Genomic DNA, 19,626 nt, shown 5'->3' on the forward strand with positions numbered 1-19,626 from the left:
TTATTAAACGATTAGAATTAACATATTTTATTCATAACCTATAGAAGAAAAAAAAATTGGTTAATAATTACATACAAAAACAACATGCAGTCAGCGAAATAGCCTAGTGGTTAGTGCGCTGACATTTGGAGCGGAAACGCTCCAGTCATCCCAAGTTCAAATCCCAGCCTGTGGACTTTTCCCAATCTTAAATCCTTCTCTCTTCCTTTTCACTTTCTGTCAACCTACTGTCCTGTCAAATAACCCTTTAACTGGCATTTTTAATTATATATATGATATGTATATATATATATATGTATATACATATATATATATATATATATATATATATATATATATATATATATATATGTATATATACGTATATATGTATATATACATATATACGTGTATATATATATATATATATATATATATATATATATATATATATATATATATATATATATATATATATATATATATATAGCCGCCAAGAAAAACACCAGAAACTCTTTAAAGTCAGGTTGACAAGAGTACTGTAACACTGCCATGAAATTAAATGCAGTTGTTTCATATAATAATATTTCATTAATTATTGTGTTTATTGACTGCAATCACTATTAAAATTAGCAATTTTCTTTCCCAAAAAAAGACCACTTATTTACATTGAAAAAGAAAAATGTACACTTTTTTGTGCAAGTGTTACACAATAATATTCCATTAATCTTCGCGTTTATTGAGCATGGCTGTCTCCATTAAAATTCATACCTGAAAATAAATTATTAACGGTGTTCTGTAGAGGGTGAATAGCTTCAATTCATTGGTTAAAATGGACATTGTTTTAAGTCTCATTAAAAACCAAAGTCAAAATATACTATTATTGTGCTTAACTTGAAGTTAATGTTATATTTAATAACTTTATGAAAGTTTGAAATAAAATAACTTTACAATCATTTAATTTTTATATCATGGTTACTTTACTACTGTCTCTCAGGCTCTCTCTGGCGGAGAGTAGCAACATCTGGTCATCACTCACAACTGACATTTAAATATCCCATACATATATTTCAAAGCATTTATTAAACAAAAGTTAACCTATTTAACAATTTTCGATAACATAATATTCCGTTCATAAAGACTGTAATACTGTGTGAGGCATAAATTAAATGCAAATCCATATTGTGGTTGCTTTAAAAGTCTCCCCTCCCAAGCGACACTCAGCCCTTTAGCTTGCCCACTGTTTTTTTTTTTTTTTCAAGCGCATTAGGTGGACGTAGCAAACTTACTGAATTTTCTTGGAAACATGGTAGAAGGGTCTCTGTTGTGCTCGGGGGTGAAAGAGTGAGAAATAAAAATTACACAACTTGTCTATGACCCTTAAGTATTTCAAAGTTTGGTGTTACAAGGTAATTTGTACGGAACATCGTTGTGTACGGAATATTGTTAAGCCTGGTTTATACTCAACGCGTCCGCTAGTTCGCCTGAGTGCGTGCAGCAAATGTGACATCATTGCGGAGTTTGCGGAGGTCTGCTTTGGGTGCGCACCACATGATTTTGGGCAGCGCATGATTTTTTTTTGAGATTCGAGCGAACAGTGCGTGCGGCGCCGCGTTTGATTTCAGTTGAAAGTGAATCACTTTGAAGAAATTTTGTCTGAAACAGATCATAGAGATAACCAGATGATCAAGAATTCTTGGCTAGCCATTGCAACAGCCATGGGAAAGGAGAAAAGCTTTTGTTAAAAAGTTTGGAAAACCTGAAGGACAAAAGAGGTCATGGCAAAAGCGGTGATGCATGTACACAATTACAGAATATGTTTTTCCACCAGTCATAGGCTTTACACTGATGTATATATTACAATTTAGAATTTAAAACAATTTAATAGTTACAAAACTATAATTAAGGAACAAATTATTTCGTTCGAAAATATTTTTTTCGAAAAGGAATATTTGAATCTATCGGTTTATAATATACTGCCATGTTTTTCTAGACTTTATTGGTGATAATGGTCAAGAATGTTGAACCATTATTGCCTTTTTAGCGCAAGTATGGGACAGAAATTAGTTAGTAACGTGTGAATTGTTGAGTGGGCTAAATAAAAATAAAAATAATCTGTATTTTTTTAGTAAGTGTACTGTTTTGTTTTTATTCTTGGCATAATAAAGAATATATTTGTAGAGTAACTCATGTTTTCTTGTCATTAATATTTTAGTAAACTTTAATAGGTGAAACTATCCGGGATATGAACAAAAGCAAGTGATGAATCAAAGTTGGATTAAAATTTTTTTTATAAATCCTTATAATCATTAAAATGCTTTATAAAAATAATAAAAACAATTAGTTTTAAAAATCCTGAATGATATTAATGATATGACGTAGTTCCAGAAACTTTCGACTTCTGTTTATCTGTCTGACTTTACGATGGGACCCCTGTCTTTATAAAAGAATATCACAACGGCGAACGCGGGAAGTATAATAGCCTCATCCATTTTGTGAGGTGGGCAATGCGGTGCCAAGCGAAAGTATAAATCCAGCTATAGTCTACGTTAGAATGATAACAAAAATGTAATCTAAAATAAGTGTAAATGTGTCCAGTACAACTGCTTTCATTGAAAAAAACAAAAAGACTTTGGCTTACATGAAAGTGTCCAACGGCACATGTTTTTTTTTTATGTGGTATCAACTATTGTGAAATTTGTCTGGTGCAACTTTAGTATCGTTACAGGGTTACCCAACAATATTTGTGACTAACAGGATTGCTGTAAATAAAGAGCGATCTGTTACATCATCACAAGACAGACAAGTCTGTTCGATAGAGGAAATGTGTTCCAGCAGAACAAAACACATCATTGTCAACTTTAGATTTTCTATTACAGCCCTTCAAAAATGCAGATAGTTTGGCTGAGAGCAGTGAAGATGAATAATGCCATGCTTTTACATCCTCCATTTCACCACAGAAAAAAAGATCAAGATCAAAATGGTCGGCTGTAGCTCTTATCCTCCAACTGAGTTATCCTCCAACTGATCTACACAACCTCAAACTGCATCGCTGATCACATTAAGAGTATCTTTTCACAATGCTAGAGAGAAACAGAGCAACGTGAGCTAGTCAAGGTTGGACAACAGGATCTGATCTCTCACGTTACATCCTGTCTGCCTGCTTTAACAGTCACATCTGTGCTGGTCAAGAAAAAAACAGAATGCGAAAGCAAATGACACTCATAATGCTCCTGATTCATTCAATGAGCAGGTGCTAAAATAAAAATAGCATTTAATACTATATTGTCATCCTTCTGTTGGCTTTTGGGCATAAACAAATGACGTAATCAGATCTTATCGGGCTGCTTTAGATGACAAAGCAAATTGTGAGAAACACACAACTGAGTTCAGTCTAATACAAAGGCTACATCTCTCATTTTTGCTTTGGCATCATTCATGAACTGAAAAGGATTAAACTGGGTCAAGTTGACTGGGTTTTCAATCTAAGCTGTGTAGATGCCTTGTCACGTTTGGTGAGCTCATAAGTCACACTAGGTTTTCATAAGATCAGATAAACACTGGGGATTAGGAGACCAGAAAACATTATGGATGTATTTCCATGATGCCACAGATAAGGTAAACCCTATTTCTGTGTCTATTATGACTATCATATAGTAATGTGATGGTAGGGCACAGACAGTGAGCCCCTTCACCAGAAAGGAACACGCTGACATTTTATACATCCTACACTATGACCTCGATGTTGAGGGAAAAAAAAAAGCTACCTTAACACATAAACCACATATTTATCTAATGCAACCTTCCCCAGATCACCATCCGGTGCAAAAAAATCAACTCGACAGAGTTAACCTTCTTCATCAAGAAAGCCAAGATAGGCCAATTAATCTGCATTTTAAGTTTCAGAAAATGTACATTGGATGAGGACCAGTTTGGCTGTTTAACAGCAGCTTTACTTGCCATGTGTTCACTCAAAAAGAAAATGAAAGCTGGACATTTGGTAGGACTGGGCGATTTGGCCTAAAATCAAAATCTAGATTAATTTAATGTTTATACTCTATTACGATTCATGAACGATTATTGAATTATTTAATTTTTCCCCCTTATAGCTCACTGACAGGTTATGTAGAGTAAATATGCTCACATATTACAAAGTAAGAGATTTTTGAATTAATGGTGCATTACTTGATTTTAAAATAATTAAAGGAAATATCCACTATCTATAAATATTTATTGAACATCAATGTTGAACAGCTTAAATGAACACACATTGCCTAAAATCAACAGTCCCTTTTTTTCTTATAAAAAAAATAAAATAAACTTATTTCAAATAAGCCGTATCTCTTCTAAATAAAATAACTCTTGTATATCCTGTGAATATTTTTTAAACACTGCATTGTGTCCCATGCCTAATTATTATACAGAGTTTCTGCAGGTTTCACCTCATTTAATTCAGTCAAATGAAAAAAAAATTTAAGACCTATAATATACCACCATCAAGAATGAAACTTTAGACTTTTATGGCTAAACGCTAAGGCTTTTCTGTAATGGCCCAGAAATAAAAAAAAAAAGACTTGTCCCATCATAAAAAAAATATTTCTAATTAGTTATTTTTTAACAACATAGCTTAATTACTTTTAAACTGCTTGCCAAAACAAGCAGACACTTAATTCATTTTTTTTTTCAACAATGTAAATTCAAACTTTGATAAACTAAATGTCCGCACAAAAGACAGTTATAATATTAGTTATAAATAGAGTTTTGCTAAAGGTTTTATTGAGATGTATTGTCAGTGATTGGATGTGTGCTGGATCGACTGGATAGCTTTGCATAAACAAAGGCTGTTTCTCAATTCCTAGAACGCAGAGAATGGACTTGTGTTCTTGTGGAGACCGGTCTTGCCAGGTGTCCTCGGAAGAACGAACTCAGGAGACAGCGAGGGCAGAGAATGCGTCCTTTGAGAAATGGGATGCTGCGTTCTTCCTGATGGTCACATGACCTTCACGCGTTTTAAATAGAAATTATTTAAACATTACAGCAGTCATACAACTATTTATTGTTTTCCCCCTCTTCAAAATATACTTTGCATAAAAACATTATAAATATGCTCTGCACAATATAAATAAAACTGATTTTAATACGAATTTCAGCAAACAAACAACCCTTAATGTGTTTATTCCTTTATTAAGATATTCATGTTAATGTTTATTTTCACCGTTTCATTTAGGGAAACTCCTGAGGTAAATAAGTGATATCTCTGAACTTTATTAAGAAATCTAAATAAAATGCTGCGCTTCCCACCTCCAGTCGCAATGACTTCTGGGGCTTCCAGAGCGAGTTCGGTGCTCAAGTCTGCATTGTTGCGTCCTCGATATCAAGATCACATCCGGGAAGTTTCACGCGTCCTCCGTACTTGCGGTCTTGAGTATTGGAACTGAACTTGGGCAGCTGATGATGACGTTGCTCGGGAACACGAGGACGCAAGACCGCTGAAGAACGCATATTGAGAAACAGCCAAAGAAAAATTAAGACCCATTTAAAATTATTTAAGACCTGCAAGACAATATTTCAATAAATTTAAGACTTTTAAAAGGACTAAAATTTAGTTTAGTATTTAGTTTAAGACTTTAAGATATGCCAGACATCCTGTTATAAAATGCTGTTTTACACCAGAAAGGCAGCGCTTACTGATTACTTGAGACAAGAGTACAGTTTGCAGAAAAAGCATCAAGTAACACATTTCCTAAATGTAATATAATTTCATAAAGTCATATAGTGCAAACAGCTCTATTTAACACCCATGTGCTCTGCTCAGCCCACATTATTCTTACAAAAATATTTGTTGAAATAAGTTATTGCTGATGTAAAGAAGTCAACTTGTTAGTTCTATTTAACATCAGTTCTTACTGTAGTAAGGGAGATCTGCGTCATTATCTATGGCCCCGTTTACACTGCCAGTTAAATGCGACCCAATTCCGATTTTTTGCTCATATGTGACAGACGGAATCTGTTCTATGACCATGAACACACGAAAAATGCATGCATTCGGATATTCAGAGATCAGATTCAGGCCTCTTTTATTTGTGGAAATAAATTGGATAGACAATGATGCGCCTATCATGTAAACAGGTAGGTCAGATTTATTGAGGCATTTCATTTTGTACATTATTAAACTAGGAACGTGGTACTTCTTAGCGGTCAAATGTGAAATATCAATTTTAGGAAGAGATTTATTACACAACATACTCGTATAGTCTTGATCTTTGTTGAATAATGCCAAAGATAAAGACCTTTAAACAAACTGCATATTGCACCGTAATTTTAGTCAAACTATTGCAATTCAAATATTTTCCAAAATAGTTAAATCCTACTGAGCAGACAGCAAGAGTTCTCAGATTCAACATGCTGGCATTTATCAAGCAAAAAGTCTCTGACGGGTCCAACATTTAGAGAACAAAATGCAAACACTAAAATTACTGTTGCTTAACGAATACCCAATACTGACTTGGTATGTCAGGGCCTTAATGTTCAAAATCTCACCAAGTGCTAAAAGGAAGTAGCACCGAAACAGAACACAGGATTTTCAAGACACTCTTTAAAAGGTTAGTCTATTTTTGACATGTCTGTCGTAAAAATACTTTGCTCATAGTGGAGTGCCCAAATAATTGCACAAGACAAGATGCAACTGGAACAGATTCATCTTAACTTTTGCTTTCCTTGTAACACAGTTTAATGCAAACTGAGATATTTGAAAGAACGTAAAAAACATTAATCTCCCATCCATAGAAGAAAAATAAAATACTAGGAAAATCAGTGGCTATCGATTTTCCAAAATTTAAAGAAAGATTTGTTTGGGGGTTTTAGACGGTCTTTGGGAACACTGGAACTTAAGACAGTTCTGGAGGTAGTAGCAGTAGTAGTAGTAGTAGTAGTAGTACTACTACTACTACTACTACTACTACTAATAATAATAATAATAATAATAATACCGAACCACTGTATTGGACTTTAGCTGAGGAATTTTAGAATGACCAAAACAACATTTCAGATGTTTTACAATGAACCAAAAACATACATTTGAAACATGTATTCAGAGGACACATGAACGCTACCATCTTCCACAACCATCCCATCCTCAAATTCAAATACAACTGCCCACAAGATAGCAGCCCTACGTACAATATGTGTTCAAGGCTGCTTCTGAGGTTGAATACACAGTAGTGATGGGAAGATCCGATCTTTAATGCGAACCGCATCTGTTGTGACTATCCTTCCATGTTAGGACTAAATATACCAAATAAATGCAGTCAGCAATCATAATTTCAGTCAGATCTAAAATGTTTCTTGCAATTAAGTTTTGCAACCCAACTGAATCAAGATTCACTTTTACATTCCAATTTGACCTTCTGTGATTAAATAAACTTACTTTATGCCAGATCGTCTCATTTAAGCCACGATAATCCACAATGTGCATAACAAGAGGTATATAGAAACGGTTATTGATTTGAAATGTTTAGCATGAGCAGGCAATCATAGCTTTTAAAAGAGAGTGAATTTAAAAGATAAACTTTTCTGAGACAGCTTCAATGTAAAATCAACCAGTAAGTTATATGGATAGTTAATAATTGATCGATCGACAGACAGACAGACAGATAACTAATTTTAACCCTTTATACTGCTAATTTCATCCCCCACAGCACAAAACCATCAAAACAGTTACACTCGTGGATCTCAGCATGCATTTTGAAGACACTCGATGGGCAGTTGTGAAGCTCTGCATGTCTGAACCTCAGTGAAAGGACACCAAACACCTCCTACACAGCAGCACACTTTCCTGACTCACTTCCTCATTTCACATTAAAAATATTAAAACTAATGTAAGGGCTCTCCGCACAGTTTGGAAGAGTCAAACATATTGTGCTCTCTAGCATATCAAGTTTCCCAGTGAAGACTGTGATACTATGAGCTAGTGATTAGGCCTGCATGATGTTAAAGAGATCTGACATTGCAATAATTTGTTTTGCTGCAATATATATTGCAATATGAATATAATTTCACCCGATGATTTGAATAGATCTATATGGAAAGATTTCATTAATTAGATTCAATAGGGTGATCAAGATTTTTTCCATGCAGAGCATAAGCAAATATAAGTTACAAGCATATATGTATAAAAATGACTGAAAATGGTTTTCTTTATGGTTTTCTGGAGAGTCTGACATTATTGAAATAGAGAAATTGAACAATGAAATGTAAAATAACATGGTTATTGTAGAAATAATTTTATAATAACAAAATAATTTTTAACCTTTAATCCTTATAATTTCTTATTTAACATTTATAGGATATTTAACAAAACAGTGCAATACTAATAAGGTAAAAATATAGTACAGAATAATAGACAATAACTGTCTAAATTAGGTACAAGACATTAATTGTATAAATTTGAGTGTAAAACAATATTTTCAAAGCAAATAATTTAAACAATGATTTCAAAGCTTGCATGCATTCCTTTTCTCTATGTTACTCACTGTGGGTTCAGAGAAACGTCCAGGCATATAGCAAAAGCAATGTGTGGGAGTAGTTTGACTTAAAAGAACATACAAATATATTGCGTAGGCGATGTCAAACTGGCATTTAACAATACAGCTGGTCTCAAAGGCTTGTGGTTGTGAGAAACACTACTTGAAAATAAAAAAAAAATAAAAAACTTCATGAATATCACCTTAATGTGGTGTGTTGGATTAATTTGATACCAATTTATAGTTGTATATTTTTAGTTCATACGTCTGATGTCTTCCGATCTGCCTTCTATGTTGAGAACCGAAAAATTGATGTGAAAAATAAACCAGTCAGTAGAAAATAAGACTTTCCTGTTTATTGCTGGAGGGAGCACCATTTAGAGGTGTCCATGTTGCTGAGCAAAGACTATAAAACGTGACGATACAGCTGCTAGTTTTCGCATTGCTAAACTTAATTATAGGGGTAATCATTTTTGGTAAAAAGAGTGACAATATCAGCTCACACACCAATTACAAATTGTCATAAATGATAAATATTGCACACTCTTGCCTGTTATAAAGTAAACATACAAGGACTGGGCGATTAATCGAAAAGTAATCCAAATCGACATTCAGAACCTATAATAATTTTTTTCAGGTCAATTTTTAAAAATTACTTTCCCTAGCACATGTGGAGCCACGTGACCCCGCTCTGATAAGGCTGATTTATACTTCTGCACTAGGGGTGTCACGATTTCGATTTTTAATTGAAATCGATCGAAATTTATGCTCAACTTAGATTATCGAATCAAAAAATAGAATCGTCGATGCTGCCACGCCCCCATGTCACGTCAGCTTGGCTTGCCAAGCGGGAAAAAAAACAGGCTTGTTAAAGTGCTTGTTAAACTGCAGAAGCAGGAGACCCGTCGACAGAACTTAAACCCTCTCCTCTTTCAATGAAGTCGCCGGTGTGTAAGCATTTTGGATTTCCAGTGAGTTATGTTGACAATGTTCGTGTTGTCGACAAAAAACACAGTTTTGCAAGCTCTGCTATGTACGTATTACGTACGTTTCGTCCGATAGACAACACCGACATTGCGATCCTCCGCCAGCCCCCGTTGCAAATCCGCTCGCGAAAAGTACACACTCAGGCCCTGTTTACACTGTCTTTGTTTTTAAATGGCATTTTAGAACAACAACGATTTGACATCCACAGTGGCGTGTGTCATTTCTGAGCAGCCCTCCTTCCTCTCTAACTTACCTCTGAAATTGCACATCACATGACCACACAGACACACACAGCTATATGAGCTCGAGACAGCAGGTTCAGGCAGTCAGAGGACTGCTTCAATCTTTCACTCACTTGTACTTAGTCATTTTAGCGAACACCTCATATACTGTTGGCCGGTTCCTGTTGGTTGTGCGTCTTTTTTACTGACGCCATTATAACGACACAGATTACTGCCTATTTACGAGTCCCGCAGAAAAAAGTGATTGACAGGTGGTAATTATGTGTGTATCTTGCCTTTATTCATTTACTGTATGTTTATGTACTGTATGATTTGTTTATGGGTAAAACAAAGACCATGCAGGTCAGGTAGTTTAAACGGTAGGCTACAAATAATTAATTGGTTATTAATTAATTAATTATTCATAATCGAAAATCGAATCGAATCGTGCCTTTAGAATCGAAAATGTAATCGAATCGAGAATTTGGAGGATCGTGACACCCTTATTCTGCACGGGTATTGTCTGGCGCAGCCTTTGAGCAGTCGCAGACCTCATTGACCATACAATGACGATGATTAGAAGCTGCGCCAGATATGCCTTGAGATGGCACTTTTATTTTACAGAAAATTCAATAAATGCACTGTTTTAACTATTATTAATAGAATATACAAGAGTTATTTTATTTAGAAGGAATAGTGCTTTTTTTCTACTTTTGAAAACGTTGAAAATAATCTATTTTATTTCTAAAGTGCAAGTTATTTGTCACTTTTTTTTTAAAGAAAAAAGTGACTGTTGGTTTTAGGCAATGTGTGTTTTAATTTCAGCTGTTCAACGCTGATGTTCAATAAATAATCATAGATAGCAGATAGTGTATGTTTCCATCAGTTATTTTATTTAAATCAAGTAATGCACCATTCAAACATCTCTCATATGCGAACATATTTACTGTAAAAAACCTGTCAGTTAACTGTGCGGATGAAAAAATAAAACAATCGTTCATTCATCATAATTGAGTTCAAATGTTCAATTATCACCAGATCACCCAGCCCTAAAACGTACCACTCAAATTAGCAACAAAGCCAGCCTTATCTCATGAGGAAACCTAAGTATTTTACGTTTTGTCAGTTTAGTGGCTAATTTCTATGAATTTGTATGAGTTAATTTGCATGAAAATGTAGTTTTAAAAAGGAGGAGTGGCACCCAACCCCATGCCTAAATCCTACCATCATTGGGGAATAAGCAAATCACACTAAACTGTACAAATGAGACTGTATGAATTCATATGAATTAGCCACTAAATCAAAAAGTTACGAATTGCCATGAGATGGTGTTGACAAGCCACACTAAACCTATATGAACTTTCATGGTATAGACTATTAATGTCCTTTGTGCTTCACAGAGCAAAGAAACGCATGACAAAATGTGTCATGTTGTGCTCCAAACACCCACTCTTTTCAGAGGCTTCCCTAATTCAGCCTTGAGTCTAAACCCAAGAAGCACAAAGCCGCTAAATAGCTGCCTTGTAAAAGGTTTGCTCTTGTGTTGCTGAGTGACATAAAGGTCAATGATGAGCACTTAGCAACTCTTAGCAATGACACATTAACCAACTCAAGCTCATTTCTTTCAGGCATTTGCACACAAGAGCCTCTATTTTGCAAATAACAGTTATCTGTCAAGCTAATTCATTATTTAAAACAATACAAAGACAAATCAGATCTCATTTAACCTAAATCAGCCTCAGAAGCATGTCACCAGATATGCATACTTGACACGTTTATATGGTAATCATTGGACAAAACACCAGACATTTCAGGCACTATGTACGCACGCTTGATTTTCATGGTACCTAAAACTCTAAAAGGTTAGAAAAAGAAAAAATAACATTCAAGCTGATGACAAATAACACTCAACATTGTCTCTTCCTGTTTGTGTGGGCAGCTCTTGGCCAATAACAACTATTATTAAAGGTGTAATAGGTGATTGTCTTCAGAAATGTTTTTTGTGAAACTGTTTGAAAGCATCTTCAAGGCATGGGCCGGTATAAGATTCTGACGGTATGATAATCTTGGATAAAAATATCACGGTTTCATGGTATTGTGATTACTGCTCTAAAATATATTCTTTTTAAATGTCTGGATAAAAAAACAACACATTTTTCCCTTTTGAAAACAATATACCCTATTTTTTGAAAGATTTATGATAGGCTAATGTCAGGCTAAATAATGAAAATTAATCACTGACTTCTATTGTCTTCATTAGTTTCAAAAACTAAGGATATAAGGATATATTTTATAAGGATATAAGGATATATTTTCTGCTGGAGATACTGTTGGCCTAAAAAACTAAAAAAATAAATAAAAGTAAATTTAAAAAAATATTACACATAACTTAGGAACGGTAGTACAGAAAATGTTGGCGGTTTTAAAACCTTGACTTTTTTAAACTGCAGCATACCTTGAAAACTGCAATCATCCTTCACATCCTTATAGCAATACTTAAATGAAGTGGTCCAAATGCATATTTGAATATTCTGTAGAGCCAAAAATAAGTTAGTTGAAATGTTCGGTCCAAGCATGAAAATTTGTCATTATTTTCCTTTGCGCACTCTGTTTGCACAGTGTTGCATCATTGACACATTCATGGTCACAGTTTAGGCCGAGGATTAGGGCTGCACAATATATCGTTTCAGCATCGATATCGCAAAGTAATCATACACAATAGTCACATTGTGAGTATATGCAATGTTGAGTCTGGATTATAATTGATCATTTCGCAAGTGTTTTTGAGGCCTGTGACTGTGTGAGGGTTTTAAAAGCATTCAGGCATAAGAAACTGTACCTTGTACCTTTAACAAATAAACAGCGATCAATTTAATCGAATTTATAAAACGAAGACTATGCAGCATTACTTTACATTTGATTATTCAATTACTGTATACCTGAATACATTTTAACTCCTCAGATAAAAGATAAAGCACTTTATTAAATAAATATTTTTCTTTATTAAATGTATCTATGCTTGCAGAATATTAATTACATTTTATGCACTCCCCTACAAAATCATCCCATTCAATCAAAAATGACAATTTTTTTCGCAAATAATTATTCAACTCATCTGGTGAAATTGTATTCACATCATAAATGTATATCGCAGTATAAAAAAATGGAAATGTTAGATTTTTTCAATATCATGCAGCACTACCGAGAATTATCAAACATCAACAACCTACCATTTTGTAAGTTTGGTATTATAATTACTAACTGTACTATCAAGTTCTCTCTATGGAGAATGTTACTAGGGTTGGGTACCGAAAACCGGTGCCAATATGACACCGAAACCTATGTTAACAGTATGCACTGGAATGAATCAGCTCCTAAATTTCTGTGCTACTGCTGCTGCGACAAGGACATAAGAAGCATCAAGCGGTACATCAAAGGCGATGTTAGGGATTTATTCTTGTTGCTTAAGGAACATGCAACGCGTGTAAGGAACTCAAGCCGTTTGACAGCTTGGGACATCTTTCAGTGAGTATGTTTACATAGAAAACCAATGCTCCAATTTTAATATAATTAAGACAATAATCGCATCAAGAGTCATAAACAATTTTTGATAACCATATAAAGGACCACAGATACCCGTGTCACGAAATGCAGAAGTTACTTCTTTCCTTCCGGCGTGTGGTATCAAATTCCATTAAAACAACCGCTGTTTTACTTCATATTCTCATCCAAAATTACATAAAACTTCTGAGGATATGCGGATAGTGTGATGACGCAATGATGTTAATCAATCTATGTGCTATAACATGTAAAACGGGATGATGACAGAAACATTCAAAAAGAAACTCATGTAAACACCTTAATCATATTATTGTGTTATTCAGATTAAGGCAATTATTCGATTACTGATATCCATGTAAACGTAATCATAAGCACCAACCCTAGAAAAAGGTGTTCGCTGATTTTGATGACAGCCTTTCCACATGTTAGTAATAAGATAATTTAATGTTAATTGCATAACGCAAATCTTGAATTTATACTAACAAACAAATGATCAAAAGAAATACATTATTGCAATTCAATTCAAATATATTAAATATGAATTGATGTATACTTTAAACAAATTATATTAATTAAAGATATTATATATTATTATATTTTTATTATATTATATAATTATTATATTATATATATTTTTGTCAAATAAAAGATTTTTCCACCATAATTTTTGGCCTAAAAGTTTCGGTTTTTGCACCAGTATTAAAATAACCTCAAATAATATCTAAGCCTAAATGTGACATGATGTATTGATGTCATGGTCAATCGTTTAAGAGGCGTGGTTTTAGATCGCAATTTGCATTGTGGGACAGTTTTGAGGGAGTTTTGAAAATATCTCATATGGCACCTATAAGATGCTTACATTTCTATTTATTGCTAGAAAATTGTGACATTCTATTTGCAGAAATCAACACAAACAAACCTACCCGAAAGTCATAGATATATACACTAGATGTCGCCTGGCCTATTGTTGTCTATTGGACGGAATGCGTCAATAGCGCCGCCATCTTGCTACAGGGTAGCGCTCCTTTGAAATGAATGCGGGACCAAGGTAAAGTGGAGGACTGTGGCCATGCAAAGCCATAGATATACACATATACACATATATCTATGATCGGGAGTTTTCCTGGATGTTAGTATGTAATTTTATTTTTCTAATTACGAAAATTATAATTTCACATCACTTTTCTACATTGATGGATCAGTGACCGCACGGGCATTACTGACAAAAAGCTTGTGTTTGTGTGTACAGAAATGTACTATTCGCCCTCCCTTTTAAATTTAATCTAATCCGTGTCCTGAAACACAGCTCCTCTCCTGCTTTCACTTCTCATACTGACGGAGGGAGCGATTCGTTTGTGAATGAATCCCCCGAACGACTCTTTCACTAACGTTAGCCGACAATAATACAAGTTTCTGGCAGCGCAGCATCTCGTTTTCATATTTCTTTTGCATTGTTTGCTGATTTTATTTAACAAAACTAGCATAAGCCGAGTGTTTAGTGCGAGTTGGAGCTGCTTTGCCGTATGGTGAATGCAGTAAGTGACTGTTATCATCAATAACGTTACCTGATTAGCACAAAAGTTCAGAACAGAAAAAAACAGAATATTACCTATGAAATGTTCTGCCTTTGTGCTTTGTTTTCTTTGTTTGCTCGTTTCTACACCCGTAGACAGCGCTAAAGTCCCGCATCTTTACGTAATAACACTGTCTTGACTAGTGCGGTTGAATGACATTTGTCCTGGGAGCACTGTACCAATGTGGCGGCGCTATTGACGCATGCTCAGGGTCCCTATGCGATATCTAGTGTATATATCTATGCCCGAAAGTTCATATTACCACTGTAGCCCCTCGGAGAAACTGCTACATTTCTCATTTGCTTCACTATATTGCTCAAACGCTAATTTCCGTTGCTGAAGCGTATGAGTCTGGCTATTAAGTCCCTGACTGAATTTGCTTAGATGGCCTGCTGGCAATGACTAAGTGAATGTGATCTGGAAGAGAGGCCTGGAAGGAAAACACTGCACACGCTGACCATGTAGAGAGATGTCATCCTAATTCTGCCAGCCTTCATGACAAAGGCTGACGGATGACTGCCTGTCTCCATAATTAGACTCACTCTGGAATAAATGGTGTAGCATTAGCCATCCATTCCCCTGCCGGTCCACAAACCCTACAAAATCGCTTTCATTGTCCACAAAAAAAATTTAAAATATTTACGAATAAATTAAATTAGCAATCATAGTGGAAAACATTTATGGCATTTCATATTTAATCTAACCCTTCACAGTAGATTAGTCATCGCATTAACAATTTTGTAAGTACTTATATATATATTCTACAAAGTTTTTTTCATGTTTACACAACACTTTGTTTGATAAAGAAAAAAATCCATTAGTGGCCGTCTACCTAATTTTTTTAGTGTTGTTTAAGTTTTTCTTATAAAAATTTCATTAAAGATCTTTTAACTATGGACAAAAACTACTAGATGAATTACAACATTAAAGTATATGAAAAGTGCATAACTGTGTACTTACTGCATTTAACAATTTAAAGAACTACAATCCCATGAAGCATTGTGAATGACAATGAATTTAAAAATAAAGTAAAAAAAAAAAGAAGGGTGATTTTAAAGAAAATATATTTAAAGTCAATAGCAACACATGCACATCAACAAATATTTTAAGTGTGCAGGGAGAATGATTCAATTACATTCTTTGTTGTGCTTCATAGGAGTAGGTGGAATTAACGAGCCAATTCAAATGTTATCACTTGAATGAATGGGCGTTATCAGTGGTTATCAGCTGATAAATATGGGCCAGTAGGGGCCTTCTTCACCTACAGGTAGGCTCAGAAGGCTGTTATCATCCATCCACATGGTTATTCAGCTATAGATCACATACAGTTGTGGCCGGAAGTTTACAAGAATTATTTATTCATTTTTTTATTATTAAATTTACCAATAATTGTATTTTATTAACGTCTACCCCTAACCCTGTCACAGTAATGTAAAAAACAGATCTGGAGTCTTCTGTGTTAATATAGCTGATTAACCAAGAAAATTATATATATAATTTTTTTAATTTCTCATTAATTGTGTTTTATTAACGTCTACCGCAACCCCAATCCTAAACCCAACAGTCACAGTAATGTAAAAACAGATCTGGATCTGGAGTCTTCTCTGTTGGTATCGCTGATTAACCATGTGGATGGATGTTAACAGGTTTCCGAGCCTACCAGTAGCTTAGGCTACAGTTTTAGAGCATTTTAGTAGCTATGAGCTACGAGAGAGACGAGCGCGAGTATTTGCAACGCTCCAACTACTTAAAAATGCAGAAAATGTGCTCAATTTCACTGCATGTGTTTTCTGGACAGTCTTTCACTGACACTTACAGCAGAAGCTCCTAATTGACTGCGATTGAGAGAATAAAAGTAAACTCAATTTCTCTTTCTCTCTCCCTCACTGTGGCCCATTAGACCTGCTGGTGTGACTTTTCCTCTCCTCTTGGCTGTTACAGTGATACTTCTGGATAGAGGTCTACATTCCCACGGCTATACCGCGGGAGCCAACCAGATTTCTTGCCACACGGGAATACATTTCCGAATAAAGCATGGGAGCAGTCGGTAAATCACTCCCAAGCGAGCAAGTGCGCGTGTGTGTGTGTTTATGTGTGTGAATGAGAGAGAGCGTAATGCTTTTTGTCGCTTGCTCAGTGCTTTGTGTCTCTGTGTGTGTGTGTGTGTTTATACAGACAGCTTGTTACAGGTGTGTGTGTGTCTGTGTCTTTTTTTCTCTCAACTTCTGTCAGAATGGGTACGAAGTTTGCATTGAATTTCATTTGAAATGGTATTAAAAGGGTCTTTAAAAGCCTTGAATTTCAATTGGAGGATCCCGGGGGTACCCTGTATTTATTTGTTTTACAATTATTGGTTTTGTTTTATTTTATAATAAAAATATATTCATAAAATAAAGTGTTGTTATTCTGTTAAATTTGTTTGTTTTTTTTATTAAAAAAAAACACTACAAAAAGTACAAATAAGGGAATCGTTAAAAGTACCGAACCGATAAGTGGTATTAATAAAAGTAGTAATAACATTAAAACCATAACAATAGCCATCCCAAGTGACAGGCCTAATGTATTGTTCCTCCATTCTACAGTTGCTTTGCAGTACATCAGCTGCTATGTGAAAAAGCGCAGGTTGGCTGTTTAAGTCTCTAGTATAGGAGATCAGAGACAGCTGCAGGTGGGAGAAGAGCAGCAGGTGCAGACCAGACTGTCTTTCTCTGCAGAATGCGAACACATGGCAGGTCTAACAGCGAGCACCTGGCCCTCAAGAAGCCAAGCAACCCGATAGTCCATCTGTCGAAGGAAAGCAGGAGCTGTCTAACATGCCAATCAAGAGGAAAATTACACAAATGGTCTCTATTAGGTCTTAAAAGCTTTGTCTGACACAGATTTATGTGATTATGAATGGCGTGAGTCAATATTCACACCTTTGTGGAAAATCACAATGGTGTGTTGTTGATAAAATGACACATATGAGCTCAAAGATTTAAGAAGCCTAATATGACAGGGGCCCAAAGCCTCCTCAATATGTGTCAGAAAGGTGATTTAGGGTGGGAAAGAGATGGAGGAGGCAGTATAAGAAGATTAAATACCAACGGCTCTCATATGAGAACACAACTGAGGGCTCAGACTACACCGATTAATTAATGACGAGCTTAGTTTCCGTGTTTATTCAAGCACGCCTAGAGCATTCTAACAGCTAGGACTGGGGGGATATTTCTCCTTTTGTGAATTAAATAAAAAATTGCTACATCTTTTTTTATTATTAAAGGAACTCAGGGTTTTTAATATTAGCAAGCATTACATTTACATGGTTCATACACATTTTTATTTTATTTTATCTATAAGAACGAAATCTTCCAAAGTGGAGCTGTTCAAATCATTTGGGCCCTCATGTACGAAGACTTGCGTGGAAATCTTACTAAAACATTGCGTACGCACAAAGCTGTAAATGTGCGTACGCAGAAAAAAATTCAGATGTATGAAACACTGCGTACGCCAAATCTCACGCATATTCTTTTGTACATCTGAATGAACGCGAAACTGAGCGCAACATGCACGAGCACAAAACCCCTCCCTGCCTCCTCCCCTGTATGAATAGGCTAATGACTCTATTTTGGCAAAACCCAACGAAAAAGCAATGGCAAAAGCAAGCAAAAAGAGAAACTTTGAACAGAATGTGAATTGGAGGTGCTGCTTTCGGAGGTAGACCGGAGGAAAGCGGTGTTATTTGCAAGTTTGTTCTCTGGAATTAACAACAAAATAAAAAAATACAGTGGGGAGAGTTTAGCTGATGAGGTTAAGACAGTTGGGTCTGAACATCGCACTGACTGAATAAAAAAAAAGGTGTGATTTATAGGTGAAAAATGCTGCAGTTCCCATATCAGTCTCAGTGGCGCTGCTTGTAAGACGCATGTCAACAAGATTTGACACGTTCGAGCATGAACTCGGTTCGAATCCAGCGTCTGATGAACTCTTTCTTCTTTTTTCTCCGCTACATATCAGATTTTGCCAACTATTTATCACGAGAAAGACAAGTAGGAATCAATAAGTTTGTGCATCATATTTTATTTGCACATTTATTGAATGGAAATGTTTCTGATTCACGCATGCAAATTCATCTTCAGATAGTGTCTTTATAGCCATGTGCATGCAGTAGATATCTCAGATTACATTGGGAAAACAGGCGACCGCTGCAAACTGCGCTTTAATGTTTGGCTGGTCTACTGTATGGTATGGAAACCTTACATACCTGCTAGATGAACCCGTCTCATACAGCTGCCATTGCAAGGCTCAAAGACACTTTGTAGAGAGCAATTTAACACAACTGCCTTTAGGAGTCGCCAATGGAAATAAAACAGACACGCACAAAAAATGTACGTACACCAGCCAGAAAGCTGGCGTGGAGGTGCGCATATTCCCACATTCAGTTCATCGTTAGTAAATCCAAACGTGAGCGATTCTGAGCGTGAAATCTGGCGTACGCAAAGTTTTTGTGCGTACGCATCGTTCATACATGAGGCCCCTGGTGATTATTAAATTCAAATCGCAACATATTTAACACAGCAAAAGAAAAAAAAGATTTTTTTCAATATCATGCAGCCCTATGTGAGAGCACGTTTTTGGCAGAAAAGGACAGAAAAGAGGTAAAGACAACTAACTTATATTTGGGCCCACACGGAATCTGCACGCACAGAATTCCGCAGATTTTTAGTCCATCATTGATTCTGTTTATTTATTTGTGTAAATGTACATTTATTCAGTTTTTTAGTTAATTACAGTAATACTATT

At 35.3% G+C, this 19,626-nt stretch overlaps 3 protein-coding genes across 6 annotated transcripts in view; 1 reads left to right on the top strand and 2 right to left on the bottom strand.

Annotated features, from left to right (window-relative positions):
• LOC101885642 (beta-2 adrenergic receptor) overlaps positions 1 to 19,626 on the top strand; it is a 108,892-nt gene that overhangs the window by 71,737 nt on the left and 17,529 nt on the right. The gene's annotated exons all lie outside the window — the stretch shown is intronic.
• The window catches only part of ndufaf6 (NADH:ubiquinone oxidoreductase complex assembly factor 6), a 78,349-nt gene that overhangs the window by 3,259 nt on the left and 55,464 nt on the right, over positions 1 to 19,626 (bottom strand). The window lies entirely within an intron of this gene.
• plekhf2 (pleckstrin homology domain containing, family F (with FYVE domain) member 2) overlaps positions 1 to 19,626 on the bottom strand; it is a 28,014-nt gene that overhangs the window by 1,347 nt on the left and 7,041 nt on the right.

The sequence above is a fragment of the Danio rerio genome, chromosome 16 (genome assembly GCF_049306965.1).
Source record: "Danio rerio strain Tuebingen ecotype United States chromosome 16, GRCz12tu, whole genome shotgun sequence".
Classification (NCBI taxonomy): Eukaryota; Metazoa; Chordata; class Actinopteri; order Cypriniformes; family Danionidae; genus Danio; species Danio rerio.